The sequence below is a fragment of the Athene cunicularia genome (assembly GCF_003259725.1).
Source record: "Athene cunicularia isolate RWA chromosome 13 unlocalized genomic scaffold, athCun1 chr13_part1, whole genome shotgun sequence".
In the NCBI taxonomy this organism is placed as follows: Eukaryota; Metazoa; Chordata; class Aves; order Strigiformes; family Strigidae; genus Athene; species Athene cunicularia.
This window is the reverse complement of record NW_020799117.1, coordinates 5,588,587-5,608,218: the sequence shown is the minus strand read 5'-3', so window position 1 is coordinate 5,608,218 and position 19,632 is coordinate 5,588,587. Positions and strand designations below refer to the sequence as shown.

General features: G+C 42.6%; 1 protein-coding gene across 3 annotated transcripts in view; it reads left to right on the top strand.

Annotated features, from left to right (window-relative positions):
• Nucleotides 1-15,159: 15,159 nt before the first annotated feature.
• The window catches only part of MAPK9 (mitogen-activated protein kinase 9), a 53,916-nt gene continuing 49,443 nt past the window's right edge, over nt 15,160-19,632 (top strand). For all 3 annotated transcript variants that reach the window (XM_026857974.1, XM_026857976.1, XM_026857975.1), the window contains exon 1: nt 15,160-15,172. The gene's annotated coding sequence lies outside the window, so the exon portion shown is untranslated. The remainder of the gene's footprint in view (nt 15,173-19,632) is intronic.

Below are 19,632 nucleotides of genomic sequence, written 5' to 3'. Positions count from 1 at the left end.
AAGCTTTAGTACTATTCGGGGGATTTACTAGGACACTTCCACGAGGCAAAAGATGGTGCTGAAATGCTCACAGCACCCACAGCCCCTGGGGTCTGCAGCAAGTGGTCTCCTCCGGATGGCCACTGTTGTGTCAAGCACAGGTGGGAATTGGGGTGAACGGGGCTGATGTGCACGGAATCGATCCCTCTGTTGGTGTCACGGCTTTTTTTGCAGGTAATAGAACTACAAGAATGTTTTGCTGAGGAGGCAGTTGGGCTCTAATCCCTCATGGCAGAACAAATGTGACATGAATGATGCTGGCAAAAAGCCTTGCAAAAGCACAGTCACTCGGCAAGTTACTGGGATTAATATTTTTGTCACCAAAAAGTGGCAATTATTTCTTCACCCATGGGATCTCTGTCTTCTCCTCCTCCAGGCAATAGAGTAACATTTATGTTCTGGTTTTCCTCCAGAGTGCATTATAATGACATGACAGAAACAAGAGAGAGATCTTGGATTTGATTAACCCTCACATACTGAAGGCATGAAAAAATAAAGCCCAAGGAAAGCTCAAACTGAAGAGGGATTTCTTCAACGTCTTCATCTTTCTAGAATCATTTGCACTCAGCTGGCCCAGCATGGGGCAGCACCAAGGTGCTGAGCTGGCAAGCAGAAGCCTTCTTTGGCAGGATCACCCCCCAAGTCACCAAACTGAATAAATATGCCTGAAGTGCAGGCAATAACCTGGGCACGCCAAAGATCCAAACTGAGTCTTGAGGTTCATGCTCAGTGAATCATTATATCAGATTTCTCTACTGTAGACACAGGATAAGGCTCCACTCACTCTCCATCATCACATCTTTAACATAACTACATGTATATGAGTCTAAAAGCACTTTTGTCCCCCAATCGATTTAATCAAATTTTTCCTAACAGAGGCTGATTTTCCTAGTTGTTCTCCTGCCTGCATAATGAAAAATACTGTAGTAAGGAAGAAAATGCTGCAGCAGCTCCCGCTTATAATGAAAACCACATTGTGGCAGAGCCCTGAGGACTGGCTGGGGGAGGCGGAGGCAAGGGGCTCCCTGGCTCTGCTCACAAGTATGATTCAATAAGTCATTTCCAGGGTAAACATATAAATCTGTCCTTCTTGAACAGAATCCAAACAATAAGAAGTATCCCCCTTGCTTTATTCAAAATGTCTCTGCTGCTACTGAGGAAATAAAAGGAGTGGATAAAAACAAACACCCTTTGGTGGAAGTCGAAAAACAAAACATTCAGTGTAAATGTTCAGATGGCCACTGAGTAACTTTGCTCAGAGGCTAAAGTTCTGGCTGCTGCTGATGTTTCTGATAAGTACCCTACCTCACTAGTGGTGTCATGTGTGCACTGATGTTTCTCAGAGTGTTAGAATTAGTTGTGAGGATGGATGCCTCCGAGAAAAGAAAAAACAGATGGGAAAGAAGAAAAAAAAAAAATCAACAATTCTTCCCCTGCAGCAAATATGGTTTAGCTAATGTGCAAGTCTGTATTTGTGCAGAAAGCAGAACCTACAATCACATCCTGTTTTCATCAATGTGCCCTGCTGGGAAAGTTTAAGACTGGCTCAGTTGAATGGGGAAGACCAAGAAGAAAATTCTTTTTATGAGGGTCAAAACTGCTGTGTAATCTGCAGTGTCAGATTAAAAAACAATTCTGATAGATTTTGCATTACAAATGGAGGCTATTAAGCTGTCATAATGCAAGCTCTCCCCTCCCCAGAATTTGGTTCTGTGTGTAATGTCACTGAAGAAGTCATTATCTGCTACAATTAGCGTCTAGGATGGCTCACCCTGCTGTAAACCTGGTGTCTGGATGAGAAGCTTTTCAGATCTATCTTGTTTAAAAAGTTGATCCTCAGTGTTATCCTAAAGACCTTTTTCTGCAAAAGCAACGATGACCTTAAAGAGTTGGAGTTACAGTGAAACACCAGATGTTACAGAGGTGTTTTCTTCCGGATAGTGATGCAAACTGAGCATTTAAAAATGGTGGTACTAGAAATCACCTCTCTAGCTCTGTTCTAGGATCCATTCCTGCTGCAGAATTCTAAAACTTCCCATCCTTCCCTACTGAGATGATACAAACAGTTCTAAGACTTTTACTATTGGTCTTCATTGGGAACACCAAGAACATAACACACTGTTCAGCTTTAGCTCTTTCCCAAATCGTGCTCTTCAGTGCTTTTCCTTGCAGGCCCTTCCTTTAAATACAAGGCTCAATCTATGCTGCTATAACCCAGTAAAAGGAGGACTCAGAAGACGAGCCAGGTTCCCCAATGTATGGTTGTAGACAGCACAAAGCCAGTCAAGTCATGGCCAGTAGAAGTCAGGAAGATGCTTCCAGACAGTTCATCCTCCCGTTGTAATCAGCTGGATTCTGCCCTGGGGATCTACAGGCAATTCAGCAACAAAACTAAAAGTAATTTTTCAGTAAATGCACATAGGAGACTGTGTACTCTGTGGTTCTTTCACAAATCTTTGGTAGCCGCACATTTACCTTTCCATCTGGTCCCTCCTACTCATCAGTTCAAATCTCCCAATTTTCATGTAAATTGGTTAGCTAGAAGATGTTTTGGGCTTCTTGTAAGCCATCTTTTCCTACCTCTTGTTTAACTGACTCCACTCTTGAGCTTGTATTTTTGCAGAAGATTATGAGTGCAATACCGGACGCTACAACTTCAGTGGGTCATTTCCATCTTGAATTCAACCTCTTCCTGCATTAGCTCAGCTGTATGTGTCACTAAGACGGACATGATTCCATCACTTGACTCTGTTTCTACGCACAAGGGGAGAGGCAAACAGCAGAGTGAGTAGTTAGGAAGGAATTTTATTTTTTTTTTTGTCAGTCCTTTCACTAGAGAGAACGTTTAGAGATATTATTGGCATAGTCATGTAAAGGGTTTTCCAGGCTAGATTTCATCAAAAGACTTCAAAAAGAGTTTAGGGACATAAATTTAGATGATTTTGTGAGGAACAGATTAATTTAAAAACTTTAGAGCTGAAGTAACTCCCAACAAGAATAGAATAAAGTCCAACATATTTTATACAGACGGATCCTCACGCAGAGCATGTCAGGGAAAGTCACTGGCAGGGACCAGAAAGTTGAATCTGTCCTCCTACATAAAGAAGGAATAAGACAGAGAACCCACGCCAGGAGGAGCTGGGGGCACACTGGGGGCACTCCAGGAGGGCAGAAGCTTGAGATGGGTTTGGCTGGTAGGGGATGGATTACGGGATGTACACGCAGGCATGTGGGAGAGGCTTCCTGGCTATTCTGGCAGAGGGAACTGCCTCTTCCTCGGGCCAGATACACGTATCAGGTCAGACAGATGGATCAGGCACCTGCTTTATCATCTGAACATCTTTCATATCAGGTCATTTGTGGGTAGCTTTGATGTTTCAGTGGGGTTTATTTCCAGTTCCCCCAAGGACATCCTTTCATCTTTAACTGCTCTCTTCCCATGCGTAATTTGAAAGCATGGCCACTGAGGGCTGAAAGTGCTGCTGAATTGCTTTTAGAGGCTCAGGACTCAAATTCCCAAGTTGCCTAGGCACAAGGCATTATGCAACCAAGCCAAGTGGTACGCAGGTATTTTTAACGATCTGAATTCAAGTGACTTAACTACCTTTACATAAAAAAATCAGTGGTGGAGCATGAGATTGTAATAGGATCTGCTAAAGCCCATTTAACCCCTGAACCATCTTCCCATGATCTAACTGATGCTTTAGAGCTAAAGGAAAATGCCACAAGCTTAGTTTTAGGGTTCACCTTGGAGACTACTCTAAGGAGAAAGCAGATTTGATAGATATTTCATGTCCCTTAAGGGGTACATTCTGCTTCCACAGCACTTTCTGAAGGTCCGGAAATTACCTGCTCAGAGCTTGTTCTGAACAGTTTGCAGACTGGGAGATTCAGCATCTTGGCTTGTGGGATTGTGCTTCAAAGGAAAGTTGGGGGGGTGGGGCTACCTTGTAAAATTAGGCTCTTACTCTATATCCATGGATACTTACTGTCTATTATTGCAAATTGCTATTATCTTTCCTACAAGAGTGACCGCTAAAACACTGAATCCATCCGCTAACAGCTGGGGTGCTGGGGAACATAATGCACGTGCTAAGCCATTTTCTTGGAAGCTTTTTAGATATCTAAATACAGTCTGAAGAAGGAAATAATTTTCACTGAGGATACCTTACTTTTGTTAGCTTCCTCTCCCAATGACTCTCTTCTGATGTCTCACTTTGTGGAAGGAAGCAGAAAGGCTTGTTGCAAACAGTGAGGATACTGCTTTACCACAAAAGATCTGGCAAAATGTTCTGTGGGTTTAGGTTCATTCTGAGCAGTACAGGATCAAAAGACCAGCTTCTTTCTTTTCCTGAATCAAAATATGAAAGCAGAGGAACCTAACTATTTCCATACACGAGGCTAGAGCTCAATGAACACACCAAAATCTTATCGAACAGAAAAGATTAATTGACTTGGTTGCTGTTATCATGAGAAAGACCATTAATTGGCTGAGTACGGGAATGGCTGAACATTGATTTCTGGAAAAGTTTACATCTCCTCAAAGAGGTACAAACAGTGTTTCATCAGAAAATTCACACAGGGAAAAATTATATTCTAATTCATGGTTTCTGTATTCTAACACTTTGAAATTTATTCCATTGAGTCCATTTGCCCCAGATATTTTACGACAAAGAGTGGAAATGAACATTTGCAGAAGCGCGTAGGCTGAACTTTGCCTTATAGCATTATTACTCTAACAATTACATCCATATAAAGCACCATCAACTGGCAAGCAGTACATTGTCAGAAAAGAGAAAATATAACGAATATTGGTGGATAGTTTATTTTGTATTTTAATGTCCTACCGACACCATTAAAGGTTGGTTAGCTTAGGATGGCTAATTTGTTTTTGAATTTCCATCTGTGTAACATGTTTTGTTAAACCTAAGCCAAATTTGGTAGAAAGAAATCGTATTTTTGCATGCCAGAAAAGGATGTATTTCCTGTTAATTTTGCAGACATGCCTTTTAATTTTCTGCCCAGTGAACTGAGCTCAGATCCGTTAAAAGGCAGTCATTACTTAAACCTCCTCTAAGTTGTCACTAAAAGCTATTTATTAGAGGTGATCCTTTAATAAAAGGAAGGCAAGAACTGGCTGTAGCTTACTCATGCGATACTTCTTAGTTCTTTCTGTTGCCAAGAGGTTACCAAAGAAGGAAAAGTTTTTATTGCATTTTTGGAACTGTTTCACTAGCAATGCACATCACAGGACAGTAAGAACAGGTAAAGAGAGAGGAGAAGGATACTGGAATTGCTCCATTATTGTTGTTGGCTGCAACAAAAGCATTCAATCTCCTCTTGGATATTTTTTCTCAAATGCAGAGTAACACACCAATATGTACGAATTGCAAGGTAAGAAGAGTTAGAGTCTTCAGAAGCTAAATTTGTAAAGGGCAGGTCCTACCTGTCTAGATCCTCTGGGAGACCTCTTGTATGAAAAAGTGAAATTATATATATTATTATATTCAGGTGTGAGCTGAGAGGTGAGAGATGGGCTTGTGGTTGAGACAGAGACACTACAGGGGCTCTATCCTCAGCGTCACGCGCTGCCTTTGGCTTTGTTTGACAAGTCCTTTACCTCATGAACAAGAAAAAGAATATTTATTTATCACTTTATTTATCTCCTCTGCAGATGCTTTGCCCTGTTAAAACCAAATACAGATGTTTGTAATACAGGGGTTGTGAATAATCCGTCCTACATCCATCTCTGCTCATTAAAAGCCACATGCACAGATCTGAGATCACAGCCTACAAAAACCAGCCCTTTCCCCAACCTACAAAGTGAGCATACTGCCCCCAGCATTATATTTCTGTCTTTGAAACTTCTAGCAATAAAGACTTGCTTTCTTAGGAATTTCCCTAGCAGCTGATTGCCTATCTAAGGAAAACAGATGGATATGAGTGTAAACAGACCCACAGGTACTGGATGCAAATTATCAATGGGATGGGACTCCCTGAGGCCAGCGGTTAGGCTGGAGTGAAGTAAGTGACCACCTGGCCCAGAGCTGATAAGAGGCAATAAAACCCAAGAAACCACCAGTCTGAACAAGAAAGGGAGAAATAGGCTCTAGCTTCATTCTTGCCTACTTTAATAACTCAAGGGATGATACACAGGAATAACCCTGGGGCCAGCTCCCACTAGCTGCAAGGCAAAACCAGGTAGTTGGTGCAGTACTGTACCATATACACCACTGCTTGTCTTGCACGTTTCCATGAGAGCTGCTCAGTTTTGAGCCAGTTTACAGAAGAGAGGGGCTCAGAAGAGCCTGATGAATACAACACTCACAAATGTAACTCATGCTTCCAAAAGCCCAAACCTAATCCTAACACCTTAAGCCCTCTCTATGGAATATGGAACTGAGTTTCCCAAAGCAGCTGTGTATTTGGGATTTTTTCCTTGAAAAGCTTATAGTTGCCACCTGTGAATTAACTCAACTGCTCTCAGCTGCTGTAGGTCAAGTAAATTAATCTGTTGTGTGGCTAAACTTCTACTTGTGGGTGACCTTGGCTATATTTAAGGGCTGTAGTCTTTACCTGCTCCTCTTCCATCTTCTTTGTGCTTCTCTTTGCATCTGACTGGTTACGTCTATGAAAAAGAACAATTTTTTTTGGGGGGGGTACATTTAGATCCATTAACTTAAAGGATAAGGAGGAAGCTTGGTTTGGTATTACCAACCAGGTTCAAGGCAATGAATCAACTGTGGTTTACACCATTAACAGAGTAGGGAGAAGAAGACTAGGACTGGGTTTTAGATTTTGTTAGTCTGTAAAATAACTGAAATAGTATTTATTCCTGTTCATAGAAACTTATAGGAGTTCTGTCCCTAGGAGGAAAGATGTGCTCTATTCTGAGCTGTGCTTTTTCACAGCTTATCTGGAAAAAGTATATTCAGATAGGCTGTAACAATTGAAGCACAAGCTGTTTATGCATTGCTGGGTATTTCTGACTTGAAATATTTGACAGGCTCTATGTTAAATATGTGGGTTTAGTTTCTAAATGTCTATCTCAAAGCATCTCTTTCCCCTGTGTGTTATTAAAAGAAAGGCTGTAAGAAAGGAAGTGAGGAAACTTGAAAGCTAAATACATTCTGGAGGGTGGCCTGAGAACAGAGAAGCACATAGGAAGCCTTCCATGGTATCAGCTCTCCTTGCCATCTTTTGTTAGTGCATTGAAATTGCTACAGTGGTTCTGTTAATTAGTTTGTGTTTCTTTAAATATTGTAAACACATCTGGGACTTCTTAAGGAAGAAGTTGCACTTAGGGATAGAGCTCTCAAAGATACCAGAATCACACTTAGCTAAAACTTTATTTGCTTCACAATACTTGTCTCTGTGGTTGATGGGGATGTGTTTACCGGGCTGAAGGTAAGAAGCAATCACTTCAACTGTGTGTCTGGAGAAAGATTACTTAGAAACTGCCTTCCAGAGGTAAAAGATAAAACCCCTGCCCTATTCAGGAAGAGCATCAGGCTGCCTGGTGTGATCTGTGGTAGGAAGCCGTGAGTTAGTGACAGCAGACTGACAGAGGCTGCTGCCTTTGCTACCGCGTCCCAGTCATCGTGCCCTTGCCTTGATACAACGCCCAGCATGTGACTGGGAGCCCTGTGCTGCTGGAGCTGGTGTCTGCAGGTAAGGCATAGGAAAGTCATCCTGATCCTCTCAAAATCACTGGAGATTCTATACTATTTTTCAAAAGAGGAAAGGGTTTAGTGTTAATGCTTCAATCAGGTTCTTTGCATCCAATGGGGGTGTGGGGGGGTGATGGTTGCTGTTCTTGCAGAGGATGCTCCATGGTGCCAGCAGCACATTGGTGTAGCAGACTGAGGTCTTGCCCTTACGCTGCACACAGTTATTAGCAGACTTGTAGGTGGATGTCACAGCCTCAGAGCTGGACAAAAAGGTTTGTCTGGTTGTTTTCAACGTTAATGCAATGATTTGGTTTGAGAGATGCCATAAGCTCAATGGACCTTCTTCTTGCTTACATGCATGCTGTCTCCTTGAGAGCTGTTGGGCTGCCCGGGTACAACAGGAGAAACTCTGAGTTATTTAACATCATTAATGTACAGCGTCCCAACTCCTGCCACCCAGGTTGGGCAGTAAAACCCCTGGTAGTGTGCTTTGGCTCTTTATAATAAGATTTTTGCAAAAGCAATGAAGATATAACCTGTCTGCCCAATGTGATCAGGGATATCGCTGGGTTTTGGAAAGGTAAAGGTAAAGCCTTGTACTGAACTTAGTGGTTTTTTCTAAGCTGTACTTCAGTAAGCCTGCAAATTTGGGGGTGTAGAAACACAAGTAACTGCATAATGTTTTGTTGCCCTTCATACAGCTGTGCTCAGTTGTTGACAACATGACTTGGGAGAAAGCTGATGGTTTTACAGTCCAGAAGTCTGGAATTCATTAGTGGAAATTTTCAGACGTGGGTTGGTTATTTGTTTTTGTTGGGGTTTTTTTTGTGTGTTTTTTGTTTTGTTGGGGTTGTTTTTTTATTCCTTGGCTTAGCTACAAGATGTCAAAGCAAACAGAGCTGAAAATTCATAGCGAGGGGTGTGAAAGAGTTTCTTTGCTCTCTTTCACCAAAAAAGTGACTAGGCAGAAAAACCAAACACTTGTGAATTTCTTTTTCCTGGTTTTCTTTATCTGTGACAGCAAACCTTTACTGAGAAGAGGAGCTCTTAAGAGCTGCTCTGGAATTCAGGTTTATTTGGAGAACACCAACATGATCCTTGCTACTAAAGACTGCAGTTGTGCTAACCTCATAAAGGAAAGGGGAGGAGACAGGAGAAGTAATGTTAATTTATTCACTGAAGAGTTCCAACTGTGTAGCTTTTCCTGTGAGGAGCTTTTTCTCCTACACAGGAACCCTGCACAGAAATAAAAACTGCATGGCAAAAGTTAACCCGGGACATCTTGACTCAAGACAGCAGCAAAGCTCTTTGATACTGAGGTGCTGTGTCTTGGAAAGGTGGAGTTTTGTGCTTGAAGTTTTTATTGGATGAGTTTGTTTTCTAGGCACTTAGCAAGAGCAGACTGCAACCCTTCAATAGTGCCACTACCTGGAAGAACCTGGAGGTGGAATTATTTGGAGGGGAGTGAAAAATTCTTTCCATGAGAAAAGTACAGGAGTGCTGCAGCCCTCCTGGGCCAGGCACCAGCCCTGCTGCCAACCTGCTGCCCTGGCACAGAGCTCTTAGCCAGGTTCTGCTGTGAGTTCTCCCTTCTCAGAGTCTCATATCTGCTTCTTCCACTTCCCCATTTTTCACCCATTCCCACCACCTAGATGTGTTGTTCCAGGCTCCCCCTATTTGTCATTGTTCCAGCATTTGTCAACTAATTTCTAGAGCGTTTTCCTTGAGGTCCTGTGCCCCAAGCCTGCCCCAGGAGCCACCCTTCCCTGCCACATTACTTCCCAGTATCCTTTAGACAACAAATATTTCCTATCTTGTTACATTCCTCTGATGCTAATGCACAGGAGAGGCTGGGCTCTGGTTCAGGGCCACCAGCTTTCTGACAAGCACAACCAACACAGTAACAAATAAGGCTCGGGAGAGCCACCTCTTCAGTAAGTAAAGGGGAGGCGCAGAGAGAAAACATGCACATGAAACCTCTCCTTCTAAAATCTGTCAGCACACTCAGTGGATCTGCTTCAAAGGATATTTCAACATTAGCTGATGGAAGCTGTACTACTTCTGAGTGCCGAAGTGGTTTACATGCACCTACACTCTGGGAAATCCTTTAAGCCTTATGTAAATACAGGCTAACAAAACTACTTTGCCTGGGACTTTAAAAGTGTTAGGTAAACTTCTTTGGGATTGGGAGGCTTGGTTGTTTAAAAAAAAAATAAAATCCAAGTTTCTGCTTCTCATTCTTAGTCCTCTTGGATTTTCAAGCTGAGTTAGGTATTATCCTCCTATATAACATGGAGGGAGCAGATTCAGTGTGTCAGCAGCCTTGAAGCAGAAGTCGTAGAATCATCATAGAAACACAGAATGGTTTGGGTTGGAAGGGATCTTAAAGACCATCTAGTTCCAACCCCCAGCCATGGGCAGGGACACCTTCCACCAGCCCAGGTTGCACAAAGCCCCGTCCAACCTGGCCTTGAACCCTTCCAGGGAGGGGGCAGCCACAGCTTCTCTGGGCAACCTGTGCCAGGGCCTCACCACCCTCACAGCAAAGAATTTCCTCCTTATATCTAATCTCAATCTCTCCTCTGTCAGTTTAAAACTGTTACCCCTCATCCTATCCCTACACCCCCTGATCAAGAGTCCTTCCCCACCTTTCCTGTACCCCCCTTTAAGTACTGGGAGGTCTAAGGTCTCCCTGGAGCCTTCTCTTCTCCAACTGAACCCTCCAACTCTCTCAGCCTGTCCTCACAGGGGGTGCTCCAGCCGCCCGAGCATCTTCATGGCCTCCTCTGGCCCCACTCGAGCAGGTCCGTGTCCTTCTGATGTTGTCCCAGAGCTGGACACAGCACTGCAAGGGGGTCTCATGACAGCAGAGTAAAGAGGGAGAATCCCCTTCCTCAACCTGCTGGCCACACTTCTTTTAATGCAGCCCAGGACAAGTTTGGCTTTCTAGGCTGTGAGTGCACATTACTGGCTCACAGTCAGTTTTCCATCCACTGATCCCCCCAGCCTGGATTTGTGCTCAGGATTGCCTCAGCCCATGTGCAGGACCTTGCACTTGGCCTTGCTGAACTTCATGAGGTTCACACAGTCCCACCTCTCCAGCCTGTCCAGGTCCCTCTGGATGACATCCCTTCCCTCCAGCGTGTCGACTGCACCACACACCTTGGAGTCATCAGCAAACTTGCTGAGGGTGCCTCAAACCCACTGTCCATGTCACCAACAAAGATGTTAAACAGTGCTGTCCCCAACACCGACCCCTGAGGAACAGCACTTATCACAGCTGTCCACTTGGACATCGAGCTGTTGACCATAACTCTTTGAGTGTGACCATCCAGTCAGTTCCTTGTCCAGCCAGTGGCCCATCCATCATATCCATGTCTCTCCAATTTAGAGACATCATGTCGTGTGGGACAGTGTCAAAAGCTTTGCACAAGCCCGGGTAGATGGTATCTTGCTCTTTCCTTATCCATCAACACTTTAACCCTTGCTTGTAGGTGACCACCAAATTCTTCAGGCACGATTTGCCCTTAGTGAAGCCCTGTTGGCTGTCACCAATCACCCCCTTATTTTCCATGTGCCCTAGCAGAGTTTCCATGAGGATCCACTCCATGATCTTGCTGGGCAAAGGTGAGACTGGCCTGTAGTTCCCTAGGTCCTCTTTATTTTCCTTTTTTAAAATGTCATGTCATAAGAAAGCTTTGCCTGTATCTGGACAGGACAATAGCTCTTGCAGTTGGAGCTAAGGACTAGCTAACCCCTTGTCAGTCCTCATCTCTGATCTATAAGGTAGAGAAAGAGCTGTGGCTTGTTACTGCCCTTAACATCTGTGCTCCTCGCCCTGACGCAGCCAGTAAACAATGTGACTAAGAGAAAATGAAATTGGAAATTTTTTTTCTGTAAGCTGGAATGTGTAATTATGGCAGATGATAATCCTCCATTTCTTGGAAAAGGCAAAGACTCTTAGCTGGGATTTCCCTAGCATGACCCAGTTCAGAAAGCAAATGACACTTCATAGAAATCACTGCAAAGCTAAAGTAGCAACTTTCTGGTCCTTAGTGCCAAGGGTGGTGGTAACTGCTTGTGAACAGACACTCTTCCCTTCAGTTCCCGGCATGGAAATTCTTCTTCTAACTCCAGTGGGAGATGCAAGACAGACTGTGAAGCTGTTCCTTCTGCCTTCTTTTAGTGCTGCTTGTTGGAAAGGAACTCAGAAGACACATGATATAAAATAGAATGGTTTCTTTGAAAATTTCTCATGAACTTATGATATTTTTAGCACATACAAGTTAAAACTGCATTCATTTGAGTTGCTTAGAAGTAATTTCAGATTTTCGTGAAGGTGGATTAATAAATGCACATACACCTGTTAAATGTTGGCCATTTCATGCCTTTAATTCCACACCTGTCTGTGTCTGAGTTAATTTAAATGGGATCAAATGGTATTATAACAACATATCTGAGGCCAAGCTCTGACCCTGAATTGATTGTACTGCATTCAGATGCTCTCTTAGGCTACAGCAATGCCACGTGTGTGCTGTACAAGCACCACTTTAAACATGGCTATGGTTAGAAGACTTTAGCACTACTTCCATGGGCAGAACCTTCATAGCTCATAAAGCCAGAAGAAACTTGTGATCATCTCATCTGCCTGCTGCAGGACCTGGAGGTAACTCCCTTGCCGTAGAGTTGACGTCCTGCAGCACGATCATTTATGGGGGGTGGAGGAGAGTCTGGTGCAGGCAGCTGTACAAATAAGGGATTTAACTGGTTTGGTTTCAAGTTTACAGCCAGCTTTGGTCAACAGAATTGAAAACTGCCTGCTTTTGCTGTCAAAATGTATATGCATATAAAATGCATATAAAAAAGATTTTGGATCTGACTTGAAATTAAATGTTATGACTCGGGGAGAGTATTTTTCAAGAGTAGAACCACTTTATTTTAAGATGTAACTAAAATACAGAAAACAGAAATATCTACACCTCATCAGTTTTCTGGCAACTCTCTCCTCCCCCTACCCCTGTCCCAATTCTTCCCTGAATTTTGCCCAGGTTACAGTAACTTAGTATATTTTTTTTCTCTTTAAATTGCAGAAGCAGTAGGAAGCATTTAAGAAATGCATGCTGTTTCAACACATAAGTCAAAGCAGCATAGTTAAAAGTGGAAATACTACTTTTACAGTCAAAGATGGTGCCTGGGGAAAAAAAAAAACAAACAACCAAACCAAACCAAAACAAAAAAAACCCTTCCAGGGGAAAATACTGTCATCTTGTCTCCCACTGGCCTAGATACAATGATGGGGTAAGTTTTGTCTCCCACTTGCCTAGATACAGTGATGGGGTAAGTTGAAGACAATGTTTTGCTTCAAAACTGAATTTCCTGCTTTCAGTTGACCTACAGCTTACCTCGTCTGGGATGTTCACACCAAAATAATCACTGTCCAATGACAATACCACAGGCAATTTTGGTTGCCAAAGGCAACTTTACAGAGCTACAGCATAAACATCCCCATGGGGATGTCATCTTTCATGCATCTCATGGGATATCCTAAACATGAGGTTCTAAATCCAGCTAGTAAGTGGAGCTATTAGGAGTAGACAGAGTCCATCAATGTAGCACAAAAATCCTATGCTTAACAGGAGGGAAAACTATATTAAAAAAAAAAAAAAAAGACAAAAAATTTCTACTGGCAGCAAACCAGTGCAATTCATAGCTTGGTCATCAGAGTTGTTTAACTGAAGAGTTGTTTGCAGAAGTTGTCAGGGGAGAGATTTATGGCTGGACACAAGCCTGGCTGAGGGGTGGTAGTGGCAGAGGTGGGTTGGTGTGGGACATGCAATCCAGGTGATGCAGTGGAGGAGCTGTCATATCACTGCACAACTTTTCCTCCATTGCAAGCTAACTTAAGGGTAACATCCTGCACGCTTGCCATAGGTTGTACAGCACTCTGTTTCTGTTAATTTATGAACCTGTACCTTCTACTCAGCACTCTCTATCATCCTGTCCTATAGCAATATTCTGTGTGTAGTGAACAAACTGATGTCCAGCATTATTTCTTCTAAGGTACTTCTTAATCCCTAGTACAGAGGAACTGCACAAGAACTGAACTGGTTTTGCATAGGGCTGGTGATATAAAAGTTATCTTGAAATCCCCTGTGTGCAATGTCTTTGTTTCTACCGATGCAAATGTGCCCAAATCTGGTTTTGACAACTGGTAGATTCTGGCAGATTGAATAACCTCAAAACTTTACAAACAGAGACATAGAGGGGTCATTAATTGGCTTCTATTTAAGCGTAGTTTATGCCATTTTTCTTTGAATAAGCTGCCAAAAGAACATGATCATAAGCTGTTACAAAACCAACTTAAGCTGTAGCTGTGATTTGCGTCAAGCATTCAGAAAGGAAAAATATAGAAACCGTAGGCAAGAGCAGGCATCAGTGCAATAGCTGTGACTCCAGGACTGAAAATAACCCACCTGTGAAATGAATTTCCCTCAATCATTTATCAGTTGCTAAACAACAGCATTGCATATCTATCATAACTGCTAACATATTTATTAAAGTTGGGGAATCTCTGGTCACCTGTGGGCATTTAGGTACTTTACTTTCAGCCTCCTTTAAAATAAATAGTAACACTGCAGCTGCAATGTTAAGTACACCAGTCCTAAAAAATTACTTCAGTATCTTGATTCTGGCTCACCCCCTTTATTTATTTTAATCACAAATGGGAGAAAAAGGGGAAGAGGGGTAGTGTTTAAGTTCCCAGTATGTAATCTTTTGATGCCTATCTTATTGTAGAAGGAAGTGATAGGGACAGCAGATTTGAATGTGTGAGGGAAAGCCAGATGCATCTTGTTATATGGGCTGCTTTTAGAAATTTGGATTTGTTTTCTTTTAGTCTGGAGCTGCTGATGACTGGAGTTGTGTGGAAACAGCTCCTACACCCAGCACTTTGCTTCCCTCCAGCTCCTTCCAGTTGCTGCTGTAGCAGCTTCTTGCTGGGCAGTGGTGGCAGAAGCAATGTTGGGGGAGAAAACTGGACTATTATTTAGCATCCTCTTGCCTTGCTTTGTGGGGAGTACAGGTATGTGTTCTTCAAAACAGCAGGTTTTGATTTGCAAAATCAGAAGCTTCTTGCCAGAGAACTGTCTAAAGGGCAAACCGGAGGGCAGCCAGCAGCAAAACTATTTTCTAGCTTCAAAGGTGTTCTTTTCAAAGGCCAGTTTAAATCCTTGAAGTATTAAAGCTGTGAAAACAAATCAAGAGAAGAATGGAATGAAATTGTTCTTACCAAAATAGCAAGCCATGTTCACATGCTTAGAAATAAAATTAACCAGAGCAGAGCAGAAGCTGTGCTTCACCCTGCTCTGTGGCGCTGAGGGAGCCAGTGCAGCTTGGGAAGCGCAGAATTATTGCCCTTGGAGGGTGGGTGCTGCCAGGACGGCTCAGCGGGGACCGAGGAAGGAGTGTAAGGCTTTCCTTTAGTGGAGAAGAAAGAGGTGATGCTGTGGCTGGTCCTGCAGTGCAATGTAGCTGTTCGAGCTATATGGAGTAGCTGCGGTACCTTTTTGATTCTACAATCAGCTCCTTGTTCAAACACTTTCAGCAAAGCCATCATTTGGTGGATACCGGGAAAAAGTTGATTTCTTTTAATGCTTTTTTTATCTTTGGAATTTAAGCTTTTTGACTCGCATGGGCATGCTTCCCCCGGCTATTATAAATAGGGATCTTTGCTCTCTCCAGCCTCATGCAATCTGTGAGACTCCTGTATTTATGAAAAATACTGAGTGTATGGACCTGATCCCTAGAAATGTGGCAGGGGAGGGCAGGTATACAGATATCTGTATTGCTCTGTCAGCGTTTCTCACCCTTGACCTGAAGGACCACACAACAGGCTGAGAAAACTAATCTGGCACCAAAAGCTAGCTTGCTTGAAAAATCTTAGACTTTTCCAAACATTTCTTTTTCTCCCTGCCACTTCCCATTAACTTACTTGCAGCTCCTGTTATGAAGAATTTACATCAAAAACTCAGGAAACCACTTAATGCTGTTTAAAATGTTATGCTTTAGATGAATTATTACTGAATGCGCCTTTGTGTTTTTAAAAGTATTTCAAGTCTAGTTAATTAGCCGAGTTGGTTTTACATTACACATGCTCATCGCGATAATTCTGCTGAAAAGGCGTCATTGAATTAAATCATGGTTACTTAATTCTCAATCATAGCTATGACGTTGATTCACATTTATGCAAAACTCCTCCTAACAGGCGTAATTTTTAGCATTTCAAAGATGCTGTCTGACAGTGACAAATTATGATTAACTCTCCCCTGTTCTCAAATGAAAAGCTGTTAATTACTGTTATGTGCTTTTAAACTGAAAATACCAGCTCCTTAGTCCTAGACAGATCCTAGGTGGAACAGCTAGTTGACACCTCCACTGAGAGAACCATCAGTGTAACAAACAAGTTTTCCTCTCTTTGAACTTCTCAGCAGAAGAAAGGTGTTGCTGTCTTCACTTCAAAGGCTCTTGCAATTATCTCCCAACTTGCTGTGGAGCTGAGATGGATGCAGAGTCGGGCTGGCCTTTCCCACCTAGTTGTGTCCTGTCCTGAGGCACTGCCATGCAGAGCCCAACCTTCTTCCAATGTCGGCAGGGTCAGACCCTTATATTTGTTTTTTCAATCAGTGAAATTCAGCTTCACTGGAGTGGCTCCTGATTAACAGCAGTCACCATTGCCAGACTGGGAAGAAACTGGAGAGAAATACAGATCAAGCTGGCAGCCCAAATATTCTTGAGAGCCTTGGTAGGGAATAACTCTGTCCCATTTTGTTAAAATTAAAGTGATGGTGATGGGAGTGCTCAGCTTTTCTCAAGGTTTTAAATATGTTTATTGGGAACAATACATAAAAATTGCAGAAGTGCAGGAATTTAGTTGAGGGCAGTGATCTGTAATACGTGATGGCTCTTTTGGTCTCTCAACTTCCACATTTGAAGCAAGAAAAACTCTTCAGGGCAATTCTTCCTAGTGTCCTTTTTCTCTAGTTTGTTATTTCTTTCTTTTATATATATATATATATATATATAAAAAACTAAAATAATGAATTATCATTGTTAATATAAGAACAAGTACTGTGTATTCTGTCATGAATCTAGCAACAGGCATTTAGTTCTCAGAAAATGTAGTAGCCACTCAACCAGCAGTCCAAAAAGGGCAATTTCAAAGGAGTTTTATAACCCAGCTATAATCATAGAAGTGCTGGAGTAGGAAGGGGCTTCCATTTGGTCACCCATCCTCCTTCACACCACACACAGATCACTCACTCTAGCGATGCCTCACAGGACAGGGTCTACTCCAGCAGTGTCACCAGTGAAAGGGCCATAAACCAGCCTTGGCAGCCTGTTCTATTGTGTAACTGGTCCTGATTTTTTCCTGATATTTATCATAGTTCTTTCTCCTGCAGTTCACATCCAGTAATACTTTTTTCCTGCCCCTGTTTACTAATGACAATGTTTTGGTCCTTTTACTCCCTGGGACAACTGAACTTACTAAAACTCCTCAGTAGGAAATTTTGTCTCTTTTGGTGTCTAGGATGGAACAGAACGAAGTATTTAGATATGTATCTGAATCTCTTGAATATGCAAATGCAGTTTGAAATATCTGTCCTTAAAATCCTGCTGGCTGCTTTTCAGGGCAGATCATAAATGCTGTAAGAACTACTACCTGCATCAGTCTCAGAGCTTAAACATAAATCCCTCTTCTTTCCAACCACATCCTGAATGATTTTAATTGCTCCTCGCCTTTGCCTAATGATGCCCCAGGTAACTTCCCTGTTACCTGATGCTAAAACAGCAATACAGTAGTCTCCCTACTGTACCCTACTATTTCCTAATTCCATTTTTGATCACTTGTGTGAAGACAGAAAAAAGAAAGACATAGCTGGGAAAAAACCTCTGGATCCTTAGATAGTCACTTAGGATTTGTGTTCAGATTTTCGTGGGAAGCTTCATCAGTTGACCTCCTTTGTTGCTTCTCAGATGCCTGTCTTTTGTAGCATGAAAATGGCAACCTTCAATTTACAAACTCTTTGTCAAAACTGCTGTCTGTGTTGGGGTTTTTTTGATGGTCTCCCAAGAAGAATACTTTTCCAGAATACAGAAGAGTTGTTATATCCTTATTGTGTTGACTATGGTAGATGATATTTTGGCTCTTAGACTTTATCAAGTTTTAAGGTGAGATGGGATCAGTTTGATCATCTCATCTGAGTGTGTAAAATCTGTCCCTCAGGCCAAACAAACCCACTAGTAAACACAATTAGTGTATTCTCTAATACACTTCCAAAAAGTCATGAAAAAGCCAAACAGATGAGTCTGGGAAGTGTTGACTGATAAGTTATCAAAGTGACAGGTTAACCACTGATTAATGCAGTTCATACTTGCAGTAGAGTCTCATTTTCTTTAGTTTTCTCCCTGGGAATGTTACATGGAAATATGAAATGTCTTGCATGAGTGAAATTTGGGACTCTGGTTCGTGATCTTTGGCAATTAGTATTGTAGTGATTAAAAAAAAAAAAAAGTGCTTCTTTCCACTGTCTGCACCACTCATTAGTTGAAAGACATGTTGTACAGGGAGCAAAAATAGTTTATCTTTATTGTAATAATTTAATATAAATAGCAATGTTACAACACACATAGCTGAGATCATGAACATCTCCCTTTGCTTGGGCTGGACTGGGGGTAACAAGATCAGATTGTTTCTGAGGAGGAGCGAAGTAACCTAAACAGACAAGACAAACTAGAATGGAGTGTCAAAATGACTTGCCTGATGTGACACCGCAGGGACTGCACTGTTTGGTTTTATTCTGGGGAGCAGGGAGAAGGAAAACAAAACTGTTTTTTACAGAGCATGGCGTGCATAGGTGTTTCACACAGGCAGTAAAAACCACAATTTATTCCTCCTTATATATTAATCTAAAGCAGAATTTCTAACACTGTTTTCTTTAATTTTATGACTTGAGAAGATTTTCAATCTATGGGTTTTGCTTTAAAAATGAGACAGGGTTTTTCTTTTTCAGAGTGGCAAAACAATTTTAGGAAAAAACGAAAAGCTTTTTTGTAGTTGAAACGCTGATGTTCCAATCTTTATCATTTGACCTCTGCATCAAGAGAAAATGTGACAAAATTTGAAGCAACCACCACTTTATGTACAAAAATTATGTACGAAAAGAAATTCAAGAGAAAACGAGCCCTTAAGTTCTAGCTTAAATAAGATATCCTACATTTGAGTTTCAGTAACTATGTATGAGATAACTAGGATCCTCTCTATGAAATATTTTGGTACTTTTTGATAAAGAAGAGGAAACTATAAGCAGGCTGAATCATCATCAAACTTTAGAGATTTAAAAAAAAAAAAATCCCATTTGTTCAAACAGTGGCTTGAGCTACTTCTGTGACTGCCTGCAGCCCAAGCAAGGCACTCGCTTTAAGAGTCACCATTCCCCTCTGCTTGGAGGAGGCTCCCTGACCAGGGATCACAAGTTTTTTCAGCAGAAGGCGAAACTCAAGACTGGTGCCCCGGGGACGGGCCAGGGCCTCCGGCCTTCCCTCACCCTCATGGCGTCTGCCCCCACCAGGGCCCAGCCCGGGAAGAGAAGGCTGGAGAAGGCTCCTGGAGCCGATCTGCTGTTTCTTTCTTGCCAAGTAAACGGCAGAGACCACACAGCCCGAGCAGGAGTTCAGCCTGGCGCTGCGGGGAGAGGCTCTCCCTCGGGCGGAGGCCCCGTGGCCCTCGATCCGCTGAGGGCCACCACAGGTGCGGGCCGGGGCCGGCTGCTGGGCGGGCGCCTCGAAACGCCTGTGGCTGAAAAGGCTGAAAAACGGGGGACGCCTTCCCCCGCCAAGCTGGGCGAGGGGCTGCCCGAGCCCTCCG